Here is a 15289-nt window from a genome sequence, read left to right on the forward strand (position 1 = left end):
CAAATAATGCACAATATAGAAGAAACCAAGTTTCAATTAAATAGGTAAAACAATTAGTAGGAAAAGGTCAAACAAATTTAAAATATATATCACAGATCAATGATGAAGAATATAACAAGATAAAATAATTTAATAAATGCGCAACAATGATCTACATAATTTAAAAATATAATCTTTCATATTTAGCCCGTGTACACACTCGTCACCTCGTGTACACGACTTTCAACACATTTCAATAATTACATTAATATCAATTCTAGGAGAAATTTCCCTCACACAAGGTTAGACAAGTCACTTACCTCGACTTGCTCCAATTTAATCAAGTATTATGCTTTTTCCTCGATTTTCCGACTCCGATCGACTCGTATCTAGTCATAATTAATTAGATACAGTCAACAAAAATTATAGAAATTAATTTCATAAGAAAATATTACATTTTCTTTTCAATAATAATCCGAAATTAAATCAAAATTTGCCCGTGGGGCCCACATCTCGGAATCCGGCGAAAATTACTAATTATGAACGCCCATTCAACCACGAGTCTAACCATACCAAAATGACTAAATTTCAATAACGATTCGACCCCCAAATCCACAAATCTATCCAAGAGGGTTTTCAAATTTTTCCAACTTAAATCACCAATTAAATATTAAAAACAATGATGGATTCGGGTAATCTAACCAAAATTGAGTTAAGAACACTTACCCCAATATTTTTTTCCTTGAAGATATATCAAAAATGGCCTCTGCTCAAGCTCCAAGTTGTTAAAAATGGCGAATGGGATGAAGCCCCCCTGATTTTATATCTTACAGATCTGTCCAGGGTAACCTCGATCATGGGGTCCGATCCTGGACCTCGATCATAGGAGTCCGATCATGGGGAGTCCGATTAAGGGGAGTCCGATCATGGGGCCGATCATGGGGTCCGATCATGGACCTCGGTCATGGCCTTCGATCATACCTTCGATCATGGCCCTCGATCCTGGGGCTCGATCACAGCCATCAATCCTGGCTATCGATCATGGCTTCGATCTTTATGGCCTTCGATCACTGGCCTTGGTCATAGCCCTCGATCCTGGGCCTTCGATCAGTGGACTTCGATCACTGGCCTTCGAGATTGCCTTCGACCATGGATCTCGAGCCTGCCTTCGATCCTCGGCTCGATTTCTGGGCAGAAACAAATTTCCAACAGAAGGAAATTACAGCAGCTGTTCTAGTTCAATTCTTGATCCGTTAACCATCCGAAACTCACCCAAGGCCCTCGGGACCTTAACCAAATATACCAACAAGTCCTAAAACATCATACGAACTTAATCGAATCCTCAAATCGCCTCAAACAACGCTAAAACCATGAATTACACCCCAATTCAAGCCTAATGAACTTTGAAATTTCTAATTTCTACAAACAACACCGGAACCTATCAAATCAAGTTCGATTGATCTCAAATTTTGCACGCAAGTCATAAATGACATAATGGAGCTATGAAAATTTTTAGAATCGGATTTCGACCCCGATATCAAAATGTCAACACCTCGGTCAAACTTCTAAAAAATTCAACTTTCGGCATTTCAAGCCTAATTCCACTACGGACTTCCAAATAAAATTCCGATCATGCTCCTAACTCCAAAATCACCATACGGAGCTGTTGGAATCATCAAAATTCTCGTTTGACTTCACTATGGCGGGCTCTGTTCTGGGGGTGATTTCTCGAAGCGGATTGGGATTTGGCCTGCTTTGTATATGAGTTTGGCTCTGTAACTGAGCTATCGCTACTTGTTGGGCTTGTAACATCTCGAAGATCATACGTAAGCTGACTCCGATTTCCTCCATGTTATGGGTGTCTCGAGCTACGTATCGAGTACCGCCCTGAATGCTTTTTTCCAATTTGGAACGTTAGTTTGCCTCAAGAGCCACTTGCGAATTGACATCTAACGATACTTCGGCTCGAATTTCAGGTACTTCGATTCGAGTTTCAGTGCCATCGTCAAGTGGCCTTCCGGCCCGGGTACCAAGTTATTGGTTTCATCTTGAAGGCCGGCTTTATGGTCGATAGGTAAAGCCATTGCTGGTTCGAAGTTGTAAACTCGTGTGTATTACAGATTTATATCAAACAATCACTGTTATCCTATTCCGGGGTCATTTGCACAAAATTCGACATCCGGTCACTATTTGAACTTAAAATTTAAATTTTTCATCAAAATTTCATATCTCAGGCTAGGGACCTCGGAATTTAATTCCGGGCATACGCCCAAGTCCCAATTCACGATACGGACCAACCGAAACTGTCAAAACACTGATCCGAGTCCGTTTGCTCAAAATGTTGACCAAAGTCAACTCAGTTATGTTTTAAATATCTAATTCACATTTTAATCCATTTTTCACCTGAAAACTTTCCGAAAATTTTTTACGGACTGCACACGCAAGTCGACTAATGGTAAATAGTGCTTAGATCACATAATTAATCATTAAACTTAAAGATGACATTTTGGGTCATCACACATACTCTACTATGTCCTTTTTCTTCCTTCTCCACCAATAATGCTGCCTCAGGTTCTGATACATCTTCGCGGCACCCGGATGAATGGAGTACCGCGAGCTGTGAGCCTCCTAGAGAATCAACTCACGCAAACCGTCTACATTGGGCACACAAAACCCGCCCTGCCTCCTCAATGCACCATCCTCTCCAATAGTGACCTCCTTAGCATCATCGTGCTGGACCGTGTCCTTAAGGACAAGCAGATGGGGGTCATCATACTGACTCTCCCTGATACGATCATAAAGAGAAGACCGAGAGACCGCAAAAGCTAATACTCGACTTGGCTCAGAAATATCCAATCTCGCAAACTGGCTGATTAAGGCCTGAACATCCAATACTATGGGCCTCTCTGCTGCTGGTAGATATGCTAAACTCCCCAAACTCTCTGCTCGACGACTCAAAGCATCGACCACCACATTGGCCTTCCCAGGATGATACAAAATGGTGATGTCATAATCCTTAAGCAGCTCTAACCACCTCCTCTAACACAAATTAAGACCCTTCTGCTTGAACAGATGCTGCAAACTCCGGTGATCAGTATAGATCTCATAAGGGACACCGTACAAATAGTGCCTCCAAGTCTTCAAGGCATGAACAATAGCTGCTAGCTCAAGGTCGTGGACAAGATAGTTCTTTTCATGCACCTTCAGCTGTCTGGACGAGTAGGCAATCACCCTATAGTCCTGCATCAACACTGCGCTGAGGCCAACTCGCGACGCATCACAATAAACTGTATAAGACTCTTAACCTGAAGGAAATACCAATACTGGAGTTGTAGTCAAAGCTGTCTTGAGCTTCTGAAAGCTCTCCTCACACTCCTCTGTCCACCTGAACGGAAATTATTGGGGAAGGGATATAGATCAATCACTAAAACTATTTATGCAACCAAACACATTACATGATCGTTACAGAATAGTATCTAGTTTGGGGCATAGATAACTATTTTGGAGCTAATAGATATCTTAACCCATTAATGAACAAGGTTCCGTTTCATCTTAATAAACCATCACATATTCAGTCTTATTGCGAAACTTTGAAGAAAATGACAATAAACGTCACTCCTTGGCTCAAAAGAAGGCCAATAAACACGATGTCTTTTCTTAACTATATATTTCACATGCCTCAAATTAAATGTATCTCAGAGGCAAAAGTACAAACACCACAAAAAAAATTCAAAATAACAAATTCATTTCACTCTAACCTTAAAGACGTCCCTACAAGAAGAGACAACCTCAATTTTAAATGGCTATTTCCAGCTTTATTCCAAATAAGATGTGTATAACTCAAAGAATCAAAAATTATTATGAAACTTATTCACATTCATGCTTTAATAGTGTAACAGAAAGAGAAATAATGCGAACATGGAATAAACAAACCTTCTTTGATATAAAATAACCCAATGAACGTCGAGGTCGAAAAGGCAAAATTGACCTTTCGTACCATTGTACGATGGTCATTATTATCAACATAATATCAAATTGCCTACAGCACCTACTTCACTATATAAAATAGCATCTAACAATGATAAAAGGGCCATGGTTAAAACAGAAAAATTTACTAATACTACCATATTGAGGGATAATCATATAACTCTATTGGTTCTCCTATGAAACAGAGATGATAATAACAGTAACTAAAACCCCAAATTCTTAGTTTAAAATAGAACAAACATTACCAAAATATTTAATGATATAGGTCAGACCCTCATACTTTGAATCATTAAAAGGATATCAATATAAGTCATCACGGGCTTCTATCTTTGCAACGAACTAACACAAAAACTCAATCAACACATTGCTAGAAGGCTAATGAAGGCTAAAAGAGCATGATTTACAAGCAAAACAATGAAGGAAAAAGAAACGGACCTCAAGCGATGAAACCTTTCCAATATATACAGATAAGAAATTCCAAATAAATCATCTCGTACAGTAAAGGAGATTGAACCCAATCGAAAACAGAGAACCGAAACTGAAACTAACGAACGGAACTCGGACGACCTCGAACTCGACGGCAATCGGACCTTCAAAAAATGAGTTTTGCCTCGGATTTTCAGGTGATTTTTTGATGATACTAACCGGTTTTAATGATGGTTTCTCATATGGATTTCATGACTATTTATGGAAGAAGAAATGGTTGTTTTTTTAAATCGGGAAGAACTAGTGATTTTTTTGCTTGAATATTTTCTATAAAAGAAGTCCCTTTTTTCTTTATATAGAAGAGTATTAGTAGTTCTTTTATCTTGTTCCTCAAATTCTGAGTGGGCAACATGGGGTTTTTGAGGGGGAAAGGATGTGAGGAGTGCTGGATAAAAGTGGGGAGTTTAGCAAAATTGGGGAAGTTAACTAACTTAAAAATCTTATTTTTGTATCTTTTGACGTTAACTTCACTTTATTTTTTATTTTTTATTTTAGAAGATAAATTAAATATAGAGATAAGAAGATTAACCAACGTTTCTTACAATATAAAAAAACTAAATATTTATATGTACTTTAAATGATACTAAGAAAATACCATAACTTATTATAATTCTAATTAAAAGAAACCATATATTATTTGTAAATTTTTTTTTTCTTTATAAATAGAACTAAAACATGTATTCTAAGAATGTTTATATTTATTTTGTAGTTTTTAATTTTCTTAAATAAACTCTACTAAAAGTAAGATAAAAGTTTTAAAATATCACGATAAAACCTAAAAGAAATATTTACACTAAAATAGTATAGAATTCGGTGTGGTGAAAAATTAGTTGTTCACAGTCATAGGTGTTGCAATAGAAGAAAATCCCTCAACAAACCGACGGTAAAACCCCGCCAAACCAAGGAAGCTCCGAATCTCCGTAGTTGAGGACGGTCTGGGCCCACTCTGCACTGCTTCAATCTTCTTCGGATCTACCTGGATCCCCTCACTCGATACTATATGACCTAAGAATGCCACTGAGTCTAGCCAAAACTCACACTTTGAAATTTTTGCATATAACTTCTTTTCTCTCAAGGTCTGAAGCGCAGTCCTCAGGTGATGCTCATGATCTTTCCGAGTCCGGGAGTACACCAAAATGTCGTCAATAAACACAATGACGAATGAGTCAAGATAAGGCCGGAACACACTGTGCATCAAGTGCATAAAAGTTGTTGGGGCATTGGTCAGCCCAAAAGACATAACAAGAAACTCATAGTGACCATATCTGGTCCTAAAAATAATCTTAGGGATATCTGACTCCCGAATCTTCAACTGATGATATCCTGAACGTAAGTCAATCTTGAAAACACTTTGGCACCCTGTAACTAATTAAATAAGTCATCAATACGAGGCAATGTATACCTGTTCTTCACTGTGACTTTTTTCAACTGGCGGTAATTAATACACATCCGCATAGAACTATCCTTCTTCTTCACAAATAAGACAGGATCACCCCAAGGTGACACACTGGACCGAATGAAGCCCTTATCAAGCAATTCCTATAACTGCTCCTTCAACTCCTTTAACTCAGGAGGAGCCATACGATATGGAGGAATAGAGATGGGCTGAGTGCCCGGCAAAAAATCAATGCCAAAATCCATATCTCTGTCGGGCGGCATGCCCGGAAGATCAGCTGGAAACACATATGGAAAGTCCCTCACTACTGGAACTGACTCAACCGTGAGGGTATTAATACTGACATCTCTCACATAAGCTAGATACACGTCACACCCCTTCTCAACCATTCGTTGAGCTTTAAGAAATGAAATAACTCTGCTGGGAGTATACTCTAAGGTACCTCTCCACTCTAATCGCGGTAAACCTGGCATAGCCTTCACGATTTTGGCGTGACAATCAAGAATAGCATAATGGGGTGACAACCAATCCACGCCCAAAATAATATCAAAGTCTACCATGCTGGGCAATAATAAATCAGCTCTGGTCTCAAAACCACTAAGAGCAATCAAACACGACTGATACACGCGGTCCATAACAAGAGAATGTCCCACATGAGTAGACACATAAACATGAGAACTCAAAGAATCTCGAGACACGCCCAAACACTGGGCAAAATAAGAGGACACATAAGAATATGTAGATCCTGGGTCAAACAATACCGACGCATCTCTATGACAGACTAGAACAATACCTGTAATGACAGAGTCGGAAGCAACTGCCTCTGTACGAGTCGGAAGAGCATAATACCTAGCCTGGCCTCCCCCTCTAGGGCGACCTCGACCTCCCCGACCTCCACCTGAGCTGGCTGAGCAGGTGGGGAAGTAGATGGTGCTGGAATCATAGCCTGAGGACCCGGTGGAGCACGTTGTGGCTGAGAAGTCTGTGGAGGTGCACCTCTCCTAAATTTGGGGCAATCCCTCACCATATGGCGAGTGTCGCCACACTCAAAACAAGCTCTGGGAGGGCGTGGCTGTTGTGTCTAGCTCGGGCCAGATTTACTGGACTGGCCGCTAGGAACACCCTATGCGGGAGGCACACTAGATACTGGCGGCGCATAATAAGGCTCCTGGGGCCTAGAAGGGGCTGGAACACCACTGGCGGCTGGAAGAGCTGAATGAATGAGGCGACTCACATAACCCCTACCATGACGAGCTGCTGGGGCACGAGCACCAGAATAATAACCAGTCTCTCGAGACCTCTTGGCCTCTCTCTCCTCTCTGTCTCGGGCAAGCATGCCCTCCAATCTCCTGGAAATACTCACAACCTGTTGATAGGAAATATTCATCTCCAACTCCCTGGCCATACTAATATGGATGCTGGGGTGGAGCCCCTCAATAAACCATCGAACCCTCTCTCGAACTATGACAACCAAGGCCGGTGCATGTCAGGCCAAATCACTAAAGCGAACGGCATACTTTGACACAGTCATAGCACCCTGGCGCAACTGCTCAAACTCCGCGCGCTATGAGTCCCTGAGGCTCTGAGGGACATACTCTCTCAAAAATATGTCCGAGAACTGAGTCCATGTAAGTGAAGATGCCTCAGCCGGACTACTCAACTCATAAGCACGCCACCACTGATAGTCTGCTCCTCTAAGATGGAATGTAGTAAAAGAAACCCTGCTCGTCTCCGCTATGCCCATAGTACGGAGAATACGATGACACTCCTCTAGAAAACCCCGAGCTTCATCTGTAGCTAATTCGATGAAGGTAGGTGGGTGGTACTTCTTGTACCTCTCAAGTATGAGCTGCTCTACCTCAGAAGTTGCTGCCCTAACCTCGGGATGAGCTGGAGCTACCGGCTGCATTGGTACAATCTCTGGAACCTGGTCGACCTGAACCCGCTGCTCTGGAGTACCGATGACGGGAGTCTGTGCTCCTCCCCCGGCCTGAGATATGGTAGGAGCAAGTGGAATCAATCCCGCCTGAGCTAAGGTACTGAACATGCTAAGAAACTGGGCTAGAGTATCCTGGAGGGCTGGTGCAGGAACAGGTGCCTCAGGTGTCTGCCCTCCAGCTGGAGCTACTGGGGGCTCCTCTGTAGCAGCTCGTGCGGGTGCTCTAGCTGCACCACGTGGACGTCCTCGGCCTCTACCCAGCCCCGGCCTCTCGCGGCTCTAGCAGGGGGTGCGGGTGCCTGGTCATCAGATCCGCTTGTACGTGTCCTCACCATTTGTGAGAGAATAGAATACAGAAGTTTAGAATTTTTGAGGTCAACAATTTCCGCACGACTAGGAATCAAAGTAGTGGAATTTTCCTAACAGTTCCATAACCTCCCGAAGATAAGTACATACGTCTCCGTACCAATACACGAGACTCTAATAAACCGGCTTGTGACTCACGACGTCTATGAACCTAGAGCTCTGATACCAACTTATCACGACCCAATTTCCCCTCTGTATGACGTCGTTACGACACCTAGTCTCTATGACTAGGTAAGCCTAACATTTGCGGAATAATGAAATAAAAACATATATTAAACAACTAACTGTTCAAAGTACATAGTAATCCCAAAACCCAAAACATCGTGAATCACAAACTACAGAAGGAAAATCTAGTGTCTCTACACATCAGAGTTTGTCAAAAAGAAAAATACAGAAGATAATGGACATTGGGAAGAGTAGAAGGGGACTCCGAGGTTTTCGGATACGGCAGATATACCTTGAAGTATCCAAAGTTGCCCCGGCTCACTAATAATACGGCTGATAAGGAGCACCTAGATCTGCACACGAAAAATATGTGTAGAAGAGTAGCATGAGTATACTACAATCGGTACCCAGTAAGTACCAAGCCTAACCTCGGTAGAGTAGTGACGAGGTCAGGTCCGGGCCCTATTGGAATATGATAATAAAGCAAGGAAAAAATGAAATATCGCAGTAAAATAAATACTGAAATTTAACAAGAAAGAAGTTATAGAAGGTAACAACTCAATACACAGAGATAACAACAGGGGATCTCCCGAGATACCGTCTCGTAGTCCTAAACGTAAATGTGCAGGGGGATCTCCCGAAATACCGTTCCGTAGTCCCAAAGTAAATATGCAAGACAGGGGGATCTCCCGAAATCCCATTCTGTAGTCCCAAAGTAAATATGCAGTACAGGGGGATCTCCCGAAATACCGTTTTGTAGTCCCAAAGTAAATATGCAGTATATGAGGATCTCCCGGAATACCGTTCCGTAGTCCCAAAGTAAATATGCAGTACAGGGGAATCTTCCAGAATACCGTTCTGTAGTCCCAAAGTAAATATGCAGTGCAAAAATAAAAATACAACTACATCATGAAATCTTACGATTTAGACTAAGTACCAGTCAAGGAAGAAGTAGGAAATTCACTAAGCATGCTGTACAGAGTTCACATAAGTAATTAAAATACGTAGACATGTTGTATTAGACTAAACATGATAGCTACACATATTGGAATAGCTCAATTAAGAATAAAAATAGATTAATACTCATTAAAATGGTATATCTCAAAATAAAAGGAAAACAGGTTGCTGCTTAGTAAGAAAATCAGGTTTTTCTACAACTAGCCCGTGTACGTACTCGTCACCTTACGTACACGGTGCTCACATATCACAATAGTTCCAAATCTTAAGGGGATTTTCCCCATACAAAGTTAGGCAATTCACTTACTTCGAACCAAACTCAATCAATCGATAACAATGCCTTTTCCACGAATATCTGATTCCGAATGGCCCAAATCTAGCCAAAATAATTATATATCATAAATACAACTATAATAGACTAATCTAATTAATGAAATCAAGATTTTAATAAAAATTTCGAAAACCATCCTAAAAATTCAACCCGGGCCTATGTCTCGGAATTGGGTAAAAGTCACAAAATCCGAAAGCCCATTCACTCACGAGTCTAACCATATCAAATTCACTCAAATCCGATACCAAAATCTTGATCAAAACCCCAAAATTTGGTCTAAGAACTTTTCTCAATTTTTTTCAATTTTTCACCCCAAATTCGAAATTAAAAGATAAAATTAATGATAGATTAGTGGGTTATAACCATAAATCTTCTACTGAGCTCCCAATTCAATTTTGTGATATGAACTCAATGTTGTATTTTTTCTTTAAAGGGTGTGAATGGGAAATGGAAGAGGAACCTTTTGGATTGCACCTCTCCATCTCACCCTTCCTTTGTCTATAAATTTAGAGGGTTGGCCTCGTTTTTAAGATATGAAAAATCTGAAATCTTCTCCCATCTTTTCTACATTGTTGCATTATCTTCTAAATAAAAATAAGTGACAAGTGTGATTTGCTCTATTTGTTGAGTTCGCTGAAGTTCTGTAATTTGAAGTGTCGCTATCACAGAATAGTTATTTCGTTCTATCCTGGGAGAAATTAATCCGTATACCTTGGGCAACAGTGAGGGAATTAAATTCCTTAAGGACACACTGTGAATTCAGTGGGCTCGAATTTAATTTTGTTTTTCTTATGCATTTATGTTTCTCTTTTACTTTACATGATTTTTTGATTTTGAACACAGATTACCAACAATCTTAAGGAATTTAATAATCATTAAGAGATAGTATCAACTGCTGCTTGCGGCACATTTTCGCTGAAAAATGCAAACGTCACTTTCATGAGTACAAAGCGGTGTCTCTGTTCATTAAGGGAAAGGTAATCGGTTTTATAGTACTAACGAAAGAATATTGTGCCTATCCTAAGATAAGAATGTCATGGTTACAAAGTTTTGGGTATTAAAAAGCCCATGTGACTTTACAACTTTATTGTTCATCATTCTTCTTAAAGGTTGGGACAACATTTGTCAATTCTTCGTGGTTTAATTATGTGGGTGCCATAATTATGGTTGCCATGTGAAGGTGCTTTAAAGCAGAGATGAGAATTATTATTGATTTATTCTTTCATATTCTGCACTATTTATTTTATGACATTATTTTAACTTGAGGATGGATAATTAATGACTACAATCATCATGGGATGATCATAAACTGATAAAGTAGTCCTTTTATCGGTTCTTAAAGCACTGTCACTTACAAGAAAGTTAGACGACATGAAATTAAGTTCAAAATTTTTAGGAAGTTTTGAAAGAGGCCAAATGGAAAATGGTGACTTGTTCTGTGTATCTGCCAACAAACCCATTTGGTTCGCCTTGGAAAAGTATCGATTTTGATGATGAAGATAAAAGGTTTGCAAAGAATGATTTGAGACTCAGTTGGCTGAAAATTTTCAGGGCAATTCCTGTCTAGTAGGAATTGAGTTAGACCTAGATAATATTGATATTTCGAGGAAAACATAAGAGACAGTAAAAGAAAAGCAGTATCGAATGAAACTGTCTCGGGGGGAATACATCAGACTATCAGAGTAACGTTTTCTATTTTCTCTCACTCAACTTATAATGTTTTCCCATTAGTATTCTATCCTTTGTGATTTGTGAATTCAGTTTCTACAAATATTAAGATAGATGTTTATTATGTGATGATCTCAATATTTATATTTAGCATGCTTAAAATTATATGAAATAATATTTTTTCTAGATTGTAAGACATGAATTAGGCTTACACTAACTCTTGAAAATATTTTTAGAATCATGAATATAATATATGTAAAGGTATACATATATTTTTTTGATTAGGGAAAGAGATCAAACGGTTTAAAGTGTTATAATGATTTAGTTGGAAAACTATTTGGAAATGGAATTAAAATTCTCTTGATTTTTTCTACACCGGTTATGGAGAATAAAATCTTCGTAATTTTCTACTCCTGCTTCGAGATCAAAATCTGCGTATTTTTACTCGTTCGTTGAGATTAAAGTCTCATGACTTTCTACTCATTTGTCGAAAATTAAAGTCTATATGACTTTATACTCGTTTTGGAGATTAAAATCTTAGTGATTTTCTACTCCAATTTATTATTTGGTTTGAAAATTAAAAACTTCACCGTTTATTAAATTTGATTGTGTCACATATATTCGGTTTGAAGATTAAAAATTTCACCGTTTATTAGATCTAGTTGTATCAGATGTTACTCGGCTTGAAGATTAAAAATTTCACCATTTATTAATTCTGAATGTGTCAGATTGGTTTGAAGATTAAAAACTTCACCATTTATTTATTCTGGCTTTGTCGTGACACAAACAACATTTCTTGTGATTGGCTCAACAACGTAATAGGGGTGTCGAATATGAATTTATTTTTGAAAAATTATGTTTGGAATATGAAATTATTCACCAAACGATAACCCCTTAGACACTGCAATCTAATGGAATTACGGAAAGAAATAATAGAACGTCAAAGGAGACGATGAATGCCTAGTTGATAACGTTCTGGTTTACCCAAAACTTGTTGGGGGGAGGGGGAAAGCTATGCTTACAGCTAACCGAATACTCATTCGCGTTCCCCATAACAAGACACAATCCATCCATATGAAAAATGGAAAGGAAGAAAATCCAACTTGAAATATTTCCAAATGTGTGGAGGTACTTAGCTAAAGTGCAAGTTCCTAAACCCAAAAGGGTAAAGATCGGACCGAAAATTATTGATTGTGGTTTCATAGGATATGCAACAAATAGTAAGGCATATCGTATTCTGGTTCATAAATCAGAAAATTCTGACATTCATATTAATACGGTAATCGAATCAGATAATACTGAATTCTTTGAGAATATTTATCCGTATAAAAAGGAATGTGATTTATCTAGTGAAATATCTAAGAGACCTCAGGAAGAAGAAAAGGAAAGTACACCTAATGAGGTGAATCCAAGACATAGTAAATGTCAAAAGACAACTACTTCCTTTGGACCAAATTTTCTGACATTCTTGTGAAGCAATGTCTTGCTTGAAAGAACAATGTTAGAAAGAGGTAGTCAATAGTGAGATAGAACCCATATTAAGTAATCATACTTAGGAATTGGTTGATCTTCCTCTAGAAAATAAACCTTTGGGTTCTAAGTGGATTTTCAGAAGGAAAATGAAAGCCGATGGTACTATTGACAAATATAAGGCAAGATTGATTGCCAAAGGATTAAGACAACGAGAAGGTCTTGATTACTTTGACACATACTCATCCGTAACGAGAATTATATCTATTCGGATGGTAATAGTGTTAGCCTCCATGTATGGCCTTGAAATCCATCAGATGGACGTAAAAGACAACCTTCTTAAATAGAGATTTGGAGGAAGAAATTTATATGGAACAACCTGAAGGGTTCGTGGTTCCTGTAAAAGAAAGAAGGTGTGTTGACTTGTTAAGTCACTTTACGGACTAAAACAAATACTCAAACAATGGCATGCGAAATTTGACTAGATTAAGAATACTATTATGTAGTCATTGTTTGTTTATATATGGATTATATGTTGATAGAAAAGGCAATGAAACATGTGAAATGTGGGGGCATTTAGCTTATGCCTAACAAAAGCTAATGCTAGACGGGATGTATATATTATCTAGAAGAATTAGATGATATGATTCTTCGAACCCCACGAATCCTTAGGGATATTGATACGGTAGTCGGTGAATTCATTACTTGTTCAGTCTTAGTGATGACTAGTGATGAAACTACAAATTCGAAAGTTGTTTAGTGTCGTTCCAGAAATGATTTGTTCTTTCTTGAGTATTTATAATGTTTAGCTCTTTTATGAAAGGGTGTCACCTGGAAGGCTGTGACTTTTTATGAAAAATGCATTTACATATTTTGTATAAACATGAACGATCATGAAACAAATGTATTAATATGTTGGTCTATAGTGAGGTGAACCAACCAATGAGCATGACCAAAATCCATTCCAAGTTGGATTTGTTTCATGAATTAAGGTGCTATAATTTGCATATCATATAGACGTATGAATAAATAGCATACAAATGCTTGAAAATGGCGGAATGATTGCGAAATGTGTTATATATTAAAAGGTTGTGGCCACAACTGATGGCAATCATTCCAGCTATTGTTATAATATACTATTACTACATTAAGTGTAGTCAATAATTCGATATGCAATCGAAGTTCGAGACGTATTAGTCTACGACATAAGAAAGTTTGCATCAAACTTTCATTACAATGAAACAAGTTTTGAAGTATTTGAAATATACTCCAAATTATGCTTTGCACTATAATAAGTATCTCGCGATAATAGAGGGGTATAGTGATGCAAATTAGTAACGACCCAACATGTCGTTTTAAGAATTAGAACCTCGTTCAGTGTCTTAAGGTCTCGAGCAGCTTCGCAATATATATTATGACCTGCGGGTGTGGTCGAGTTTGATTTACGGATGATTCAGAGTGATTTGGGACATTTAGTCCCTAAAACGGAAGCTTAAGTCTTAGGATTTTGACCGTAGTCGGAACTATGTGAAGACCACTCCGGAATGGAGTTCCGTCGGTTCCGTTAGCTCCGTTGGGTGATTTTGGGCTTAGGAGCGTATCCGGACTGTAAATTTGAGGTCTGTAGTTGATTTAGGCTTGAAATGGCAAAAAGTCAAATTTTTGGAGTTTTGGATCGGAAGTGGACTTTTTATATCGGGGTCGGAATGCGATTCCGAGAGTTGGAACAGCTCCGTTATGTTATTTGGGACTTGCCTTCAAAATTTGACGTCATTTCGGGTTGGTTTGATAGGTTTCGGCACGAGTTTTAGAAGTTGGAAGTTTTGGAAGTTTATAAGTTCGATTCATGGTGCGATTTGTATTTTTGGCGTTATTTGATGTGATTTTAAACCTCAAGCGAGTCTGTGATAGGTTATGGAACTTGTTGGTATGTTTAGACGGGGTCCCAAGGGCCTCGGGTATTTTTCGGATGGGCTACGGACCATTTCCTTCTATTTTTGAACTGTTGTTTCTGTCATCTGCTTTCCTTAATCGCGTTCGCGTCCCTTCCTTCGCATTCGCGAAGAGTAATTTTGGAGGAGGAATTCGTTGTTCTTCGCATTCGCATGATCTCGCGATCATGAAGGTTTGCCTTTTTCCTCCATCGCGTTCGCGATTAGCCACTCACGTTCGCGAAGCTCTTCATAGCAGCCTCATATTTCTTCTTCGCGTTCGCGTAGGTTCCGTCCCTTGTTCTTCGCATTCGCACTCCTTCCCTCGCATTCACGAAGGATTTTTTCTGGACAGCCTTACCTTCTTTCTTCGCGAACGCGAGCCTTTCTCCGCGTTCGCGATGCTTTCAGACCTGGGCAGATTATAAGTTTTCCAAATCTAGGGTTAAGCCATTTTTATCACATTTTGACTTGTAGAGCTCGGTTTTGAGCGATTCCTTGTGGGTTTTTCAAGCAAATCGATTGGGTAAGTATTCTTCACCTAGAATCTATTTATTTTCATGATTCTATCTTTATGTTTATCATTTAAATTGTGTTTTGAGTTGAGGAAAAGG

The 15289-nt window shown here is 38.9% G+C and overlaps 1 long non-coding RNA gene across 1 annotated transcript; it reads right to left on the minus strand.

Annotated features, from left to right (window-relative positions):
* Nucleotides 1-2374: 2374 nt before the first annotated feature.
* Nucleotides 2375-4784, minus strand: LOC142168209 (uncharacterized). Its single transcript, XR_012698233.1, has 2 exons — nt 4402-4784; nt 2375-3364 (listed from the first exon to the last, which is right to left on the minus strand). It is a non-coding gene; the product is annotated as an uncharacterized LOC142168209 (long non-coding RNA).
* Between the last annotated feature and the right edge of the window lie 10505 nt (nt 4785-15289).

Source organism: Nicotiana tabacum, chromosome 2 (assembly GCF_000715075.1).
Source record: "Nicotiana tabacum cultivar K326 chromosome 2, ASM71507v2, whole genome shotgun sequence".
In the NCBI taxonomy this organism is placed as follows: domain Eukaryota; kingdom Viridiplantae; phylum Streptophyta; class Magnoliopsida; order Solanales; family Solanaceae; genus Nicotiana; species Nicotiana tabacum.